The sequence below is a fragment of the Chrysemys picta genome, chromosome 11, assembly GCF_011386835.1.
Source record: "Chrysemys picta bellii isolate R12L10 chromosome 11, ASM1138683v2, whole genome shotgun sequence".
Classification (NCBI taxonomy): Eukaryota; Metazoa; Chordata; order Testudines; family Emydidae; genus Chrysemys; species Chrysemys picta.
The window spans coordinates 40,961,018-40,978,009 of NC_088801.1; the positions used below are offsets into that span (position 1 = coordinate 40,961,018).

The following is a 16,992-nucleotide window of genomic DNA, read 5'->3' on the forward strand; positions in this document are numbered from 1 at the left end:
CTAGGGAGAGGTATTCTGCAGCCTAACACATTTAATGGATCAGGAAGATTTTGTGATATTCAGCCAATTTTTTTCTCCTTTCTAATCTCATCTTGCTACCCTGTTGATGCATCCATATCACATACTAAAGGAATCATCTCTCTCCTTCCTATTTACACCCTTCAAATAGCTGTAGGCTCATTGCCCATTTTTTAAGGTATTTAGGTGTTGTGCTGCTCAGCATTGCAAGGCCTAAGTTACTTAGGGTATGTTTACACTTTGAGGGAGAGGTGTAAATTCCAGCTCTAGAAGACATAAAAATAGAGTGTAGCTGGGGTGGTGGGAGGGGTTAGCAGCCCTGAGTACCCATCCAAGATGCTAGGCTACATTTCTATTTTTAGCATGCTGGCACAGTCAGAGCTAGCATGGGTAAGTCTCCTAAAACTAGCCATTACCTCTCTAGCTCAAAGTGTAGCGGCACCCTTAAACAGCTAAGTCCCAGGGGACTTAGGTGCCTAAGTACCTCAGTCACTTTTGAAAAATGTGACTTAGCTGGGTAAATCACTTAGGCCTTGCAACGCTGAGTGAAGCAACACACAGGTACCTTTACAAATCTGGGTCATGCTTGCTTAGCCAAGCTATGCATATTTACCTGTGTTAATCTTTCATTGTAAATAACTCATTCCTGCTCCTAATCATTTTGCTTGATCTTCTCTGTATATTCCTTCAGTTTGTCAATACTGTATCTCACTGGTAATTTAGTACATTGAACTGAGGGGAACGTTCCAGGTACAGTTGCACCAAAGCCTCCTGTTTCATGATGTTATGTATTAAAGCCCAAGCACACTTACAAATTTATGTCTAATTTGTTGTCCACTATCACCTCTAGGTCTTCTCCATCACTGCTGCTTCCCAGGTCTCAATCTCTTATTAACTATCTGCATTCTGGATTATTTTTGCCAGGCATTGCTTGTATTTTTCCAAGTTATATCTCATTGATATTGTCTGCTCATCTTTCTAACATGTTTCAGTCCATTTGCATTATTTCTCTACTTTCACTAGTGTTCATAACTTATCTCAGTTTAGTATTATCTGTGAGTTTGTTAATGTGCTCCGTCTCACAGATTAATAATGACAGTGTTAAATAAAACTCATCTGAAATCTGACCCCTCAGGTAATCCACCATATACCTCCCTTCAACACCATCCATTGTGATTTATTATTACACATGGTTATAACCATTTTTTCACTCCACCTGACAGGGAAGGGGTATAAAGTTTTCTTGTACTGGTGTAAAGAATTAATAATAGTCCATAAATTGATTTTGGCTTTTATTTGTAAAATTAAAATTGGCCTGTGACAAACCTTTAAAGTGCAAACATAATTTCCTGTTTGTCTCTGACAACTCATGACATTTGATATTTTCATCGCTGAAATTTCTCAACGTTGTCAGCAGCGTACACTGGAGCCTAATTGCAATGGCAATAACTGGTCATTTATTCAATTTATTTTTCAGAAAATAGGCAGCTGAGATCTAACTGTACATTGTTATAGTTTTTAATAAGCACGTCATACTAGCCATTTAAAAAGTTTCCAAAAAGCATGCAGTTATTATAAGCTCATGTTCGCTGCCCAGGCTAATATTTAATTGAGTTTTAGCTATTAACATTTGTCAACAGTTCAGCACAGGAGATCCCAATACTATACCATAATGTTGCCTAAAGTGATGCCTTTTTTCTGTATTCTATTCCAATTGCTAGAACTGATTAAAAGACACTTTTTAATTCCCTAGTGTCTGAGAACATGATTTTTCTGTTTTTGTGTCTGCAAAGCAGCAAACATAGTTAAGTTTTTGTGTATCCCTGTAGGCTGAGAGTTAGTGAAGGCAACTCTGAAATGTACTTCAGTAGAGTGGAAAGGCCATAAGCTCCACCTCATGTCAAAAGTCAGCGCAGAGAAAGGGGGCACTAGCTCCAATTGCCTATTCCTACAGATGCCCCATAGTCAAACATGATGCTACCATTCCAGCTGCTCTGTTACCCAGCTATTGATTTAAAAATAAACAAACATTTTAAAAGCTGTATCTAAGGCTAGTCTGCTTGGAGTTGGTCTAAACAATATGGTGGTAGAAATGAGTGCTAGCACTGGTGGATGTGAAACCGTGCTTAGACCAACAGAATGATAACCACCGAAAATCATCCTCCATGTTGAAAGTTCCTGGTGGAGCTGCACAGATGTGAATTAGAGCTCCTGTTTTTGCCAGTGCTGACCGGGCTCTGGGCACAGAGTAGGTATCAGGCTATATTAAGTAAGGCTGGCAGATATGGAAATGTTCCTGCCAGCCCAGAAGTCTGGGTCTTCTATTGCTTATTATTACGGTCACAGCACTCAGAACTGTGGTAGCCACTTTGTTTGTCAATAGGCAACAGTTCACCACAGACTTGCAGGAGCATGAAGTTACAGGAGGGAACTAATTTTGTTCTCACTTAAAGCTGGGGAATCTGAGCTCCTACCTTTTTCAAAGAAGGTTAAATCAGCACAACTAAAGAAGGTACAATCTCTAGTGACTTTGCCGCCAAAGAGGATGAGACACATTGTTATATACTTCAGTATTTATTTGGCATTGCTTGGGGCACTGTCTTAAAATGGTGAAAGTGAATATATCTTTCTTTATTCTTGTGTTTGAATGGAGCTGAAATTGGGTTGGTGGTTTTATATTTAACAAAACAACTTCATCTCCTCCAGTGTCTGCTGTTTTGAAAGATCTGTGCTGATTTACATATGAGCTAAATTCTGGGAATATTGCAGCTGAGTCAGTAGAGGGAGCACAAAGCTACAGAGTGGTTGGTTTGGGGTATGTTTGTTTATTTTTATATAATGAATGCAAAAAGACTTCCCCTCATCACATAACAATTTTAAGTAGGGGGTCAATTCTTGGTCTTAAAAACCATTGACCAGTCCCCTTAAAAGCTTTCAATTTAAAACAAAACACAGAACTGGCACCTTGCCATGGGACTCTGCAGCTTTTAACTGACCCCACATGTAAGTCAACCTGGAGAGAGCTGTAAATACTTTCATCCAGCCCTTCAGCCCCCTAGAGGCATGTTTTTCCTGTGAACTGTGGAGCCAAAGTTCTGCTAAAGAAAGCTTTAAATCTGAAGCATTAAATACCCTACATTTGAGAATGTAGTTTGAGAATAAATGTGTTTATTCACAGGGACATTATGCATTTGGTTTACTGTTCATTAACTATGGGCAAAATGGGCTTTGTGTTCCATGCCTGAGAATACAAACTTCTGAAGTAGTTTTTAGTTTAAAAGGATTGATAGGCATGAGCTGCTTGGATCTTGGCTTCCCCACAATTTGTGGGGTGTTTGGAGCAGAGTCTTGGGCTTCTCTCTCCCCCAGCTCTGGGAAAAGTGCTGTTTAGTATTTCAGAGGCTTGGGAGAGGCACATATTCAGCACATTTCACATTCAGAAAGCTATTTTAAACAAATATTTGCTCTTGGGTGGATGCGGTTTAATAGGAATTGTATTGATACTTTACATAAAGTTCTTTAAATTTAAAAAATATTGATGTAGATACTGGGGGGCGGGGGAACGTGTGATTTTTAAAATAAATATCAGACATTTGTTATCAGTAAAGATAGTTCAGATAGGTCCAGTAGAAAAAAGCATAGATCTTAATTAACTCTCTACAACATATTGGGAATAAATCCCTTCTGTGCCACAAAGATCTCCTTGTTAACATTGTGTAACCAGAATACGGTACTAGGCTGCCTTCTAATGCTGTGGAGTGCAGCCGTTCTTGGACGCACTTGGGTTTGCCTGGTGCTTTGCGACCAGCTTCCCACTTACGCTAAGCTGTGTTTCAGATGAAATCTGGACTACATAGTACCAAGTTCTACTTCCTCTACTAACCACTTCATTATGTGCATTTCTTTTCCCCACAAAATCCTAAAGGAAAAAACCATGCATAAAAGCATTTGCATTTAAAATATGCTGTTAAACACTTCACAAATGGAAGACAGATTAGAGCCCTTTTCAATTCTTACTGCATAGCAAGAAAATAAAAAATAGTCAATGTATTAATTAGACAATGATACAGGATGCTGTCTCTTCTTCCTGTCATGTAAAATACCAAAACATACTTGTTATATCAAAGGTGGCTTCAGGAACAGTGAAAACCTGCCCAGTACTGCTCCCCCTCCATGTATTCCAAAGGGGCTGATTACTTTGATTTATTGACTATTAATGTATGAGTGTTGAAGTATTTTGCAGTGCAGCAAATTCAAGTCCCAGAGAAAATACAATATAGATTCAATCTGGAATAAAAAGAAAAAAACCAAACAAAGGACATATTTAGTTAAAACAAACTTTGATGTTTTTGATTCAGGAAATAACATGGTTCCTTAAGCTTCAATTCTGCAAAATGTTAAGTGAAAGACTGTTTCCAGCAGAGTGCCCTGATGAAATCTTGAGATTTTGCTAAATTTAAAGATTTCAGTGTTCAATTAATTCTCTGATTAAGAATTCTAGATCGGTGGGTATTTGAGGGTAAACAGCAGGAATCTTTGTCCTCCTTGTGAATGCTTCTGCTTAGTACTGAAGTTTTAAAAACTAGAAGGAGACGGAGAAGAAAAGACATATGTTATATGTCATGAACTAGAACCAGCCCTCCAGATTTGTCAGCTTTGAATTCACTAAACAGAAGTTTCCCTTAAAGATAATTTAACATGATTACAGGCCGCCATTTACAATTGAAGTTCTCTCACCCCTCCCTCAAAAGTAACTTGTATGAAGAAAAAAAAAAAAAAAAAAAGGCTTTTCTTCCTTTTTGTCCATTATTATGTATAAAGAAAGCCCAAAAGATTTTAAATACATTGTTACCTGCTTTACTTGCTTGTCTTTTTTTTTTCTTGGTATATTTTGGCATGTTAAGTCTTCTCTCTCCTGTTTTGCTACAGGACTTCTTGGATGAGTGCCTAATGGAAGTGACAAGGGAAACGGAATGAATCCTTAACAAAAAGAGCTTTTGACCTAAGTGTATTGGTGACACAGGTGTTCGCAAACGCAAAGACAACATTTTTTTTGAACAGTCTGAATAAAAATCACAATTAATGAGGTTCACTTTCTTGGCATCTATGATTTCTACCAATTCTCCTGTTAGCCACAGAGTCTGACAGAGTAGACAAGGCTTACATTTCTATTGTTTAAAATATGCAGAATGTAAACAAAAAACACCCCTCCCCCCAAACACACACTCCTTTCTTTATACATCACAGAGAAGCAAAAAAAAAAAAAGATAGATAGAGCATACATTTAGTTTTTCTTCCAACACTTGTGAGGATAATTAGTACTTACGTAGCACTTCTAATCTGTAGATTTTAAAGCGCTTTACAAAAGATGGGTAAAGGTAATCTGAGTTAATATCTTTGATGGATAAAACAGAAAACTTTTCCCTACACCAGTGAAGATCTGACTGTTTTGCCTCCCCAAATTGGATATCTACAAAACCTAGAACAAATGGGTTATCTAAAAATGTACAAAATACCACACTGGAGTAAAGTGGACTGTACTGAGGAGAATTCCAATATACTGCAGATAGTAAAAATTGTCTAACCCCCTGAAGTTTGCTACGCTTGTCTAAAGTACAGTATACTTGATAAGTAAAACCTCCTGCCCCAGAAATCCAAGGGAGGGTGAAAGAACTCACTTGAAGATTTGTCTCTTTGAAAAAGACCTGAGGAAAGAAAAAAGGTCTGTTCCAGGGCTTGTAGAATAAGTGTATTTAGATACTCCTCCTTAAGAAAGGACCCAGATACAAGCAAGGTTTGTGCCATAGTTTAAATCCAGGTTTCCAGAAAAACTTGCTTACAGAAAGATCAGAAGATCTGAGAATCATTACTGTAGAGGATTTTGAGAAATTATCTCCTAATACACAGTTGAAGATAGAACTAGTTGTGGTCTCTCTTTGGCTTGAACCTCTAAAGAAATTTAATGCTGACAAATCAAAAAGGGATATATCCAGAATTCGTAACCCTTGTAAAAATGGGAAATCTGTATCATCTTAATCAAAGGATATGCCACCCTGAGCTGGATCTGTGTCTTGTCCCTTGGCCTCATGTGACTTCTGCATGGTAAAGGTTAAGGGTTTGTTAAAGAATATCGGTTTTGATTAAGTGTCACATATGGTGTAAAACATCCTCTTTATCATTGGAAGTGAAGGTTGGGGGCCAGACAGTGCCTTTTACTGAGCTTAATATAAATTAGGTGTCTTAGGTAATGGGTGGTTTTCAGACAGGATTGATCTTTCTAGGGTCCAGTGAATGTAGGTATGCTTGGTAAGATGTCACAAAAGCAAGTTTCCTGGCACCTATACTAATAGGCTGGTTACCCCTTTTGGAGTAGGACTTGAAAAATATAACACAGGAATCCCCCCCTTTCTAACGTTTTCATTTTCTTGATGTAATGGGCAAAGGTCTACATATCCTTTACTCCTTTGGTATTTCAGTAGTTGTATTTGCAGTATCACTCAGTGAATCTTAAGCCACTCATCTTTTTAGTCACTCACAGCTCCCTAAACTTGCATGAACTTAAAGATGAAACCATTATGAAGTAGTCTAGGTTACTTACTATTTTTATCAACATACAGCCTTTAAAAAAGTCTCAAGTACCCCACCACCACAACCAAACGATTTCTATTCCCCATTAAGTCCTCTATAGAAACTGAGATTGCACAAAGACCTAGAGGGTAGTGTAGGGATGCTAAACCATAACTTTCCCTGCCTCAGAAATAAGAGCAAACATGCATTTACAAAGCCATCAAATGTATCTATTTTCCTCTTTCTGAAGCAGAATTCCCCCCCAGCTCTGTGCATAGCATGACCAAAAGCGCAAACCAGTGTGTGTGGGCAAGAGCCTCCAATTCAGAGACATGAACCATAGACCCCTGGAAAAGAGCGCGTGTACGGAAGAGACCATTGCTGACAGACCTTTTCAGGAGGGTGTCCCTGAATTTATCAAGATGTGGAAACGAAAAAGACACATGATGAGCTCAAGAGTTCTAAGCTTGGCCTATGAACAATATCCAGAAACCTAAACATGTCTTGCTGGCAATATCCAAAATTGATTATGAATTTAATGACACTGTTTTAGTTTTTCACTACATTACAAGTAAGATCTGTGAGGATGCCACAGACAGTGAGTGCTGATATATATAATGTTGAGAAACTACTAGGTAACCAAGATACATAAATCTCCCCTGATTTCTCACCATGAAAAACTCTGCAGTTCCTTATTTGACAGTGATAATCATATTCTAACTTGACCCAGACTTCATTTACAAGTCAGTGCTTATAATGATGTATTCTCATTTAGGCAAAGATGTAGGCACATGCTTAACTTTAAGCACATGAGTAGTTTCATTAGATTCCCTGGGATTAATCAGATGATTAGAAGGTAAGTATATAGCAAGTTTTTGCAGGATCAAGGCCTGAGTTAGTTTTGTTAGACCTGAAGAGTTAATGCCCCTGTGTTGGCATGACAGACTTATGCCACCCTATCATTGTATTTCAGTCTCCTTGGTGCTCATCTTTGCAGACTTGCTCATTATTATAATGATGCAACTTTGTCGAATTATAGTTCTATTTCTTTGTCTCATGGGAGATATTTCAAAACAAACTTGCTTGCTAATATTTTTTTCTTACTAATGATGAATGGATATGGACACTTACACCTCATGACTCGGAATAGATGCCACTGTTTATGTTCACAGAGTGCGAGAAAATGCCACTGTTTATGTTAATGGTGCGAGAAAATGCTTTGCTATTAGTATGGCATCTCTATTATATTAGCATGTTGCAACACATGGAAATGAAGGACATTTTCCAAATCTGGGTGCTTAAAGTTAGGCACCTAAAAAGCAATTTGATTTTCAGCATTGCTCAACAGTTGTAGCTCTCATTGACTTCCATGAAAGCCATGGTTACTTAGTGCCTCTGAAAAATCAGACCACTTCTTGAGGTGCCTGAATTTAGATGTGTAACTCTAGGTATCCAGTTTTGAGGATACTGGCTGTAATGGCTCCCCTGCCCCAGAGGGATGCTGTGAGGATGAATTCATAATATCTGTAAAGTGAGTTCTCAGAGTAAGAGGAGCTATAGAAGAATTAGGTACCTATTTTAAATAAAAGATCTGATCTGGATGATAGCTAAAATGTAAGTATAAATGCTTTTAAAATGTAGCTAGCCTCACAATTAATATGGGACAGTTTTACAAAGAGATCATTCTACTTTTTAAAAATAGACCCAACAATTTTGGGGCAAGTGTTTCAAGCTTAAATTGCATAATACACATCAAACCTTTTCAAGTGGTTTTCTAGCTCAACAAACAATCATTTGCTTAATAAGAATGCCTTACACAGTACACTGAAGCATCATTCATGCGGGAGGCGCTTAAAGCACTTTACAGAACTACAGTAAGCATCCCCAAGGAGGGTCATTTTCCTATAGGAAATATACATGATCCTGCAGTAACATAGTCTGGGACCTGGAGTAACCGTGAGGCAGTATCAGTTAGATTGTTCAGGGGATTTATTGCCTTATTACAGACAGGTGCCAGTCAGGTCCTACAGGATACCTTCAGCTCTGCTAGATACAGACTGATACAGTAAGTAGCAGTGCCATATACAGTTACCTTGGTGACTCATTGCCCCAGAAGTCAGACACCCCTTGTCAAGATACCCGTACGCTGCCTCCTAACAGCTGCAGATAAGATTATAGAACTTACTCCTAATCATTTACCATGTTCCCCTTCTAGGAACAAACTGTTTGTGTATACAATACTCTACCCAAATTTTGTTATCTAAACAAACATACCCACCCACTTATATTCACTCTGCTTCTGTAGCGAATTCCCATTTTAGCTGTTAACAGCTAGAGACCTGATTTTTCATGTGAAGTGCTTATTTCATATCCCACCCTCAGTGGTGTAGGATCATGGAGGAAATTAACAAAGAATCACCAGGGTTGCTGGCTGTTTTGTTAGATGCCCAGATTCGCTGGCCTGGATAAAACCCTAACTGACTGCAGACTAAGTTTCTGGTTAAACAGCCTTTTGCTAGACATAATTTTCTCACAATCTGGTAATGGTGAACACAAGCCTGAGGAGTGAATTTTATATATATTTATTTCTTAGGGACCTACTTCTGGGACAACTAAGCATGGATCAGAAAACTATTGCAACAATTCTTTAACAATCTGGTCTTCTCTTTCATCTTCCCATTTCTTGTGGACATTTTTGATGGCCGGTGTGACGCTCAGTAGTGAAGATAGGAGAAGCCCATGATAGCATATCATCAGTCACAAATACCTCTCATGGCATGAAGAAATAGATTTAAAGATAGCTATACTTCTAAGGGACAAAACAGAGACACTGAGAATCAAGGGTATTTCATGGAGATGGAACAGAATTGAAGAGTTGCTGCTTCTTGCCACACAAGAACATTGGGGTCCTGTATATATGTACTGAGGCTGTTCAAAGAACGTTTATGCTTGAGTTTAGGAGAACACTTAAAATTCGAATGGTAGGTACATTGCACAGTTCCAAATTTTGCAGCAAGTGGTGTGACGGGTTGGACCCCCTGGGACGTCACCTGGGGTGCAGGGACACCACTGAGTCAGACTATTCTGCCAGCCTGGGTTCCCTTTACCTTGTCTTGTGGGTTAGGCTCCCCAGCCAAGCACACAGGCAGGGCCACACCCAGCTGCACAGAGAGACAGAGATCCGCTCTGGGAAGGCTCAGCTTAAGGGGCTTGCCACAGCATCCAGATATCCACCTTCCTTTGGAGTACAAACCCAACATTATACGAAATTCACCTCTTCCCTCAATGTGGAGGAGGGTGTATACAACTTCTTGCCCCCCGTTAGAAATCACATAAATACATTTATTAACTATCAGGTGTATTTTAAGTAGTTAAGGAGGTAGCAGACAAAACAAGAAAATAAAACAGAACAAGCAAACTAAGCTTAATACACTAAAGAAACAGGTTACATGCAAGTTCTCACCCTAAATATGGTTCTAATAATCTTCTTCACAGGCCAGACGCCCTTCCAGCCTAGGTTCAGTTCTTTCCCCCAATTCAGTCTTAGCTGTTTCCAGCAGTCATCTTGGGTGGGATACCAGGGGAGAACTGACTCCCAGGATTGCCTCACTCCCCACCCTTAAATAGGATTTGCATAAGGCGGGAGTCCTTTGTTTCCTAGTTTGACCCCACCCCCCTTCCCTTCCAGTGGAAAGTTACAAGAAGTCCCAGGTTATGTTTTATTATCGGGTGACAAGACCACAGGAAGACTAAGCTCGTTTCCAGTCCATTTGGCTCTTGCTAATGGGCCATCAGCACTGTCGGGCTTTTCCATTGTTGTATCTGAAGTGTTAGCCGGGGGCGTCACCCACAGTAACAGTTGAAATATAGATACATAGTCAATATTCCTAATTTCAGATACAGAAATGATACAGGCATACAAATTGAATAATCACATTCAGTAAATCATAACCTTTCCAAAGATCTCACATGAGCCATCTTGCATAAAGTATATCTCAGTTATGTCATATTCATATCATAAGCATATTTTCATAAAGAATATGGAATGGCACATCACAAGTGGCATCAGGAGTATTTTATTCAGGAAGAAAATGTTAGACCAGAACATTCCCCAGGCTGAAAATCTGCATCTCCTGCTACTCTTTGATCATGACAGTTAGGCCATCAAGAAGGGAGACCCAAATGAAGTTATGGGCAGCCAGCCCTGAGAGATTTCCCGTGTGGACTTTATAAATGCAAAAATTAACCCTTAAGCAGTGGCCTTTCTAGGATTTCTTTGATTTTTGCCATAAAGATGAAAGGGAGATTTTTAGCAAACATAGAAGAGCAGATCAAGAACAGGCCTGCCAAATATTCAGGGACAATTTTTGTAAGGGAAAGTGGAAGTCCTGGTCCCACTCTAGCTACCTATAAGAACCCTGACTAGTTAGCCTGCATCTGGTTTGGCCTTATTAACGTCTAATTCCCATATATTAATTTTTCTTCATTAGATGGGAGAACAAAGTATACTTAACATGCTGTTTTTTATCAAGGTCCAATTGAAAAGAAAGAGCTATTACCCTTCCCCATGTGTACCAGTCACAATCAGCCTGTTCTCTTTAAACACAAGCTCTTTATTAGCAATGGGATTTTTTGTTTTGTTTTAATATCTCCATTCTCTGCAGAACGTATAATGTTTTATGCCACTCTTGTGGTGTGCTGTGGTTCGCCTGAGGGGTATTGTGGCAACACATGACAGATGAGCTTGACAGACTGCATTAGAACCAGGTGACTGAACATTAGCTCGACTATATGTGCAGGCATAAGTAAATCTCATTCTTAATCTAAATTGTTTTTGATAAGAACAAAAGCCATGTGCAAATGAATATTTCCATCTTATTTCAAATTCTAGGTTTCAACGACAGTATTCAAGCTATTCCCCAGTGTAATTTACTTGTAATAATATGTCATTTTTGCCATTTTACAGTTTTCTCTTAAAGTAGTACAGAAAATGTTTTAAAAAGCACAAATATCAGCAGCACCAATCTCCATTCAGCCCAAGCATCAGTGCTTTCCTTTCAGACAGGCACATCATTGAAAACAATGACAACCCCAATGTGATAAATGCTCCAGTCGTTAAAGCATTTTGATTCGGGAATAAAAGAGCATACTTGTAGCTTTTTTGTTTTAGACAATAAATATAAATTAACTATTTTCCCTCTATTCCCAAAGTGGCAACTGCTGGAGAAGCCATGGCTGACCACAGCTTGTCAAACGCCTACCTCAAATCAATAAGCCATTTTTAGACTTGAACCTGTCCAGTACAGAGACTTTGCCTGAAACACAGCCTGCATGAGTCTACGTTTAACAACAGAATTATCTTTTCCTTGTAACAGCTTTGAACACCAGCTAAAACTTTGTACACCAGACTGCACCTTTACAGCACTGCTAGTATTGGCAAGAAAAACCTGGATAGAGGCCTTCAATAGCAAGGAGGTAGGGGAGAGGCGATAGGCATCAGGGTACAACAGTTGTAATTAGATAAAGGTGGTTTAAAAACAGAATTTTACCCCCAGTGATTATATCTGAGAGGCAGATACATCAGGCTGGAATTAATGTGTTAAGTATTTCGGCTCATACGGTTCAGAGAAGAAGGATAGTTATGTGCTTAAAGGTCTGGCCTGGAACTTAAGAGATCAGAGCCCATATCCCAGCTGTATCACCTGCTCGCAGGCTGAGCTTAGGCAAATAACCGAATTGATGTTTGTGAGATGCTCAGTACTATGGTGATAGAAGCCATACAAGTAGCTGAGACCCTGGGTGCTCCCGTGTCCACACTCTAGACTCTGCTGCAGTGACAGGAAGGTTAGTGAGGAAACTACTTTGAACAAAGACTCTAGCTTGTTGAATTAGGTCTTAGCCATTCAAAAGCATATTTTTACTTTTGTTTGTAACCATTTCTAGCTTTATTCCTTCTATTTGGTATCACTTAACCCATGTCATTTTGTCAATAAACTTGTTTTCTTTTGAGTACAAGCCAACACAGTGCTGTGTTTGAAGGGACGAGGATATTTACAGCTTATTAACTGGGGTAATGTACTGACTCTTTAAAAGAGCAGTGAACTTAATATCTTCTGTGAATACACAGTCATAGGGGCTGTGCATTGCAGAGAAACATCTCTGAGGAGCTCAGGGGCTAGAGATCACTTATTGTAACCTGCTAGGCAAAGTTTGGGCAGGGAGAGCCTTGAGGAGTTTGCAGGTGAGGAAGACAGGCTGATGTGGCAGGGACCTGACAGTCCAATCACCAGCAAAGCTCACTCTTGCTGAGGCAGAGTTATAGTGGCTCACAGCTTTGGGTGTCTGCAGCAGGATGTTACATTAGCTAAACAAGCAGACTGACGTGTGAGTGACAGGCAGAAGCAATGAAGACAGTAGTGGGGAGATCTGTGGGGATCTCTCTGGCAGTCTCATACAGGGAAATGAGGCTGTGGGAATAGGGTTACCAACTCCAGGGGGACATGTGGGATGATCCTGAACTGATAAAACTAGGCAGCTGGCAGCATGTATTGAGCACTGTGACAGATTTCCCAGGACAACAAGCTCAAAAAAGGGATGATCCTGGGAAAATCTGGGCAGGTGGCAACCCTAAAATGGGAATGAGAAGGAACTTTCCATTTTTTAAAACCACCTCTCTAGCCACAGAAATGCCTGTTCCTACTACTCTAGGATTCTGTCTATACATGGAGCTGGAAGGGTGATTCCCAGCTAGAGGAGACAGGCGTGTGCTATTGGCAGGCTAGTGCACTACAGATAAGCGTGTAGCTGCAGCAGGAAGGGCTAGCCCACCCACACTGTATGTCTGTCCAAGACCCTAGGCACAGACTTAGGGGCATCTAACTCCTTCAGCTGGTTGTACTGGTAAGGTTTCATTCTATTTTTAGTGCACTAGCTCGACACAAGACAGTGAAAGTATCGCCCCCAGCTCCACAAGTAGACATACCCTATGGGGGAAAGCCATGTTTGCTGGGGCATAGGTATCAATCCAGTAAAGACTGAGGCCTTGTGCACATTCCACCAAGGCTTCCCCTCTCTCTTACTATCCAGGAAGCATCTACAGAATGAATAGAATGGACTTTGTTATTCAGATGATGTAGGAGACCTTTTCTTTCTTCTTCGAGAGATGTCCCTGTGGGTGCTCCACTCTAGGTGGTGGTGCGTCCCTGCGCCTTCACTCGGAGATTTTTCATATCAGTAATCGTACTGGCCACACATGTGCAGAGGCTGCCCCCCACAGTGAGTCTAGGATAATAGTGCGTATGCATGGCCAATCTCCTCAGTTCCTTCTCTACCGTCCGCGGCCTGAGACGGAGCTCAGCAGACTCGTTAGGAAATCCCTCACTTTGTTACAATTACCTGTTCTAGTAGTTAGTTTGTTGTGAGTTCTTGTTAGTGTAGCTCATTAGTTCTTTTATCTGTTTAAAAAAAAAAAAATTCTCTTAGCCGCAGCCGCTTCTACCATGCCTGGCTCCACAGGCTTTAAGCGCTGCTCTATGTGTAAGGACACTATTCCGCTCTCTGATGGCCACTCTCATTGTATAAAATGCCTGGGGGGAAACGCACATTCCCCAAAAATGTGCCCACTGTACCAAACTCAGTTCCAGGGCACGAAAGGACAGGGAGCTTAAACTGAAACTGCTCCTCCTGCAGAAGTCTATCGGGTCAGTTTCAGACCCAGGAGCCGACTCCAGCTCTACTGCCCACCACAGCCCCCCTGCTTCAAAAAAACTGAAGAAAGCTACAAAAAAGGGGCAGCCCTCTCCAGCAAAGAAGTTGGTGAGGCACAAAAGTGCCTCAGGCAGGTCAACAGTTTCCCTGCCTGTGTTTCCTCGCCTCAGCACTTTTGAGGAGCCGGGCTCCTCCGGCACCACACGAAAGCCGCCTCAGGCTGCGGCGGCGGCGCGAAGCTCCGGTGCCGAGGCTTCAGGCTTTCAGTTGCCTGCCTCGTTTATGGCACCGAGACGGACGCGGTGCTGACATTTCCAGTTACTCACCCTGTGCAGTAACCTCCTCTTCTGTAGTCACTGCAGAGCTCTTGGTTAGCACTTCAACTGTGGTGGAGGGGGCAGAAATACCACTGGACAAAGGTGGGAAGAAAGTTGATTTTTGGACACCAGGAACAGGTGAGGCCTTTGGCAGTGGGGAAGGCATACGTCTTTTCTTTCCTTCCCATGTGCAGGCAGGAGTGGAGGTGAATTGTTTTTGGAGGGATAAAGAGCGGGGACTTTTTTTCTCCTCGTTCTCTGCAGTACTGATTGTCTTAACTAGGGATGGGCTAAAGATACAAAGACCCTGAACTTGAGAGGAAATTTGGAGCTGTACCTGATCTTGTGTCTTAGGCACTTCTCTGAGGTAAATCAATCTGTAATTTAAACATCTTATTAGTACGTCATCCAATTTGTGATTAAAGCTGACCAAAACTGCCATCTCCTCTTGGGCATTTGGGAAAGGTATTCAGGCTATATCCAATTCTTTAGACATATTTTTCTAACTCCTTTGGCTGCAGCTCCCTTGCTCAGAGTGACAGCACTCGTTTCAGCCATCTGAATGTCACAGCATGCTTCACTACCAAGTGTCCCTCAAAATTTGAAAGCATCCTTTTACCCAGCATATGACACAGTGGACAGTTCACTTTTAATTTTCACAGTCAAGTTATCCTTCCTACACTGAAAGAATTTCCACCTTCTTTCCAGCCACACAAACATCTAGAAACATGGGAGAGGGTGGGAAGGAATATTATTCTAGGCCTAACAGGCAGAAACAGCAATCATTGGAATGATTCTAGAATGCACTAGGTTCTCTCTCTCAGTCTGCAGCTTAACACTGGGTGACCACTGTCTGATAATAAATGTGATTTCCATCACTTGTCCAACAATGGTAATTTCATCTCTTAACATGATCATCTCTGACTCAGTGTTACAGAGTAATGCTTAAACAGGCATTTTGGTCATAATAAATGGCTGGCAGAGCATTAGGAAATACATGGAGACCAAAACAGTGGCTTAGGATGCTCCCTCTTCTTGTAATGGGGGAGAAAAGAACTTCTTGCATAAACAGAGGGTTGTATTAGTGCTCTTTGGCCCTAGAACATCCCTGTTTAGAGAGGCTTCCCAGGGCTTATGAGAAAAATCATACATGAAGATTTAATTGTCCTGAGGAGAGACTGTGCTACGTGTTGAGCCCCCTTTGCTTCCAGCAGCATTTGGGAGAGTCAGGACTCCACTTTGCTGCTCTTCTACATGAGTTTAAATCCAGTTTCAAAAACTGTACTTCAATTAAACTATTCCTGCGAAAACAAATAAGACTTTTATTGTTATTAAAGTTAGACTCCTGTAACCCGTTATTGCACTTTCCCCTTAATTTTCCAGGCATATGTACTTATGATTGCAGTTCTAAGAGCTGAAATTGTATAATTATTGAAGAGAAAATTATTTTTGCTTGAGAGTATAAGGACAGCTATGAGTCCATGAATGACTCACCCTCAGGCACTCAGGTTTAATTTATGAGCTATTTATCTCCTTGTACACACCCCAGCAGAAACAATTATACTTAGTAATTTGTTGATCTTATCAAGGCCGTTTGATGTTACTATTATTACCGCCAATAATACTGTGCTTTCAAACTTAAATAGAATTTATAACCAAAGCCTAATAGTTTGCACATAATTATTATGTTAGGGAAATTTAACTCCTATAGTTAGTAGTTTTCTCCTGCAATTTTTAAAGGAGAGCAAATGCAGTTGCCTTTACTGCCTGTTTTGGGTGATGTGTCCCTTCAGCAACAGAACATAGAAAACATCAAAGCAGATGTTAAACACATAAGCTCTCTTACCTTGTTGGTTTCACATGTTGCAAGAGAGAGCTTTTCCTTTTAGTGGAAAGCAAGAATCTGGCAAGTCCATGAAGGAATAACAGGAAGGTAAGGAATTGGATCCAGTATAGAAGGTAAATTTGGGCTGAAACAGTACCTGTGATTGCCTCTTCACTAGCCCATTAGTGCAGTGGATTCTCCCAGTGCTCTGATGCACTCTTATTACACTACAGCTGTAATCATGCTACCACATGATTGTCTAGCAGGTGAGGGGCAGCCATGCTCTAACGCTTTCCAAGTACCCTTTTAGGTGCTCATCAGCTGTTTCATCAACCCAACACTTCTAGGGGGCCTCTTTAAATGGATGAAGTCTCTCAGTATGAATCAAAACCAAACTGATTTATAATAAATTAATAACATTAATTATTAAACATTTGTGATAAATTAAACCCTGGCTGTTTGAGGGGTCTCTCCACTCACTGTTCTCAGGAACCAGTGTCACTCTGATCTCTGTTTGGAAGGCAACACCAAAGTCCCTGCTAGAGGCTCTCATTTCTC

The 16,992-nt window shown here is 40.5% G+C and overlaps 1 long non-coding RNA gene across 2 annotated transcripts; it reads right to left on the reverse strand.

Moving 5' to 3' along the window:
- Positions 1–475: 475 nt before the first annotated feature.
- LOC135974133 (uncharacterized) lies at positions 476–16,696 on the reverse strand. Of its 2 annotated transcripts, none has more exons than XR_010591315.1 (3): positions 16,456–16,696; positions 4,871–4,965; positions 476–4,600 (listed from the first exon to the last, which is right to left on the reverse strand). It is a non-coding gene; the product is annotated as an uncharacterized LOC135974133 (long non-coding RNA). The 2 variants fall into 2 exon arrangements; XR_010591314.1 differs by having other exon boundaries at positions 476–4,305; positions 16,456–16,692.
- Between the last annotated feature and the right edge of the window lie 296 nt (positions 16,697–16,992).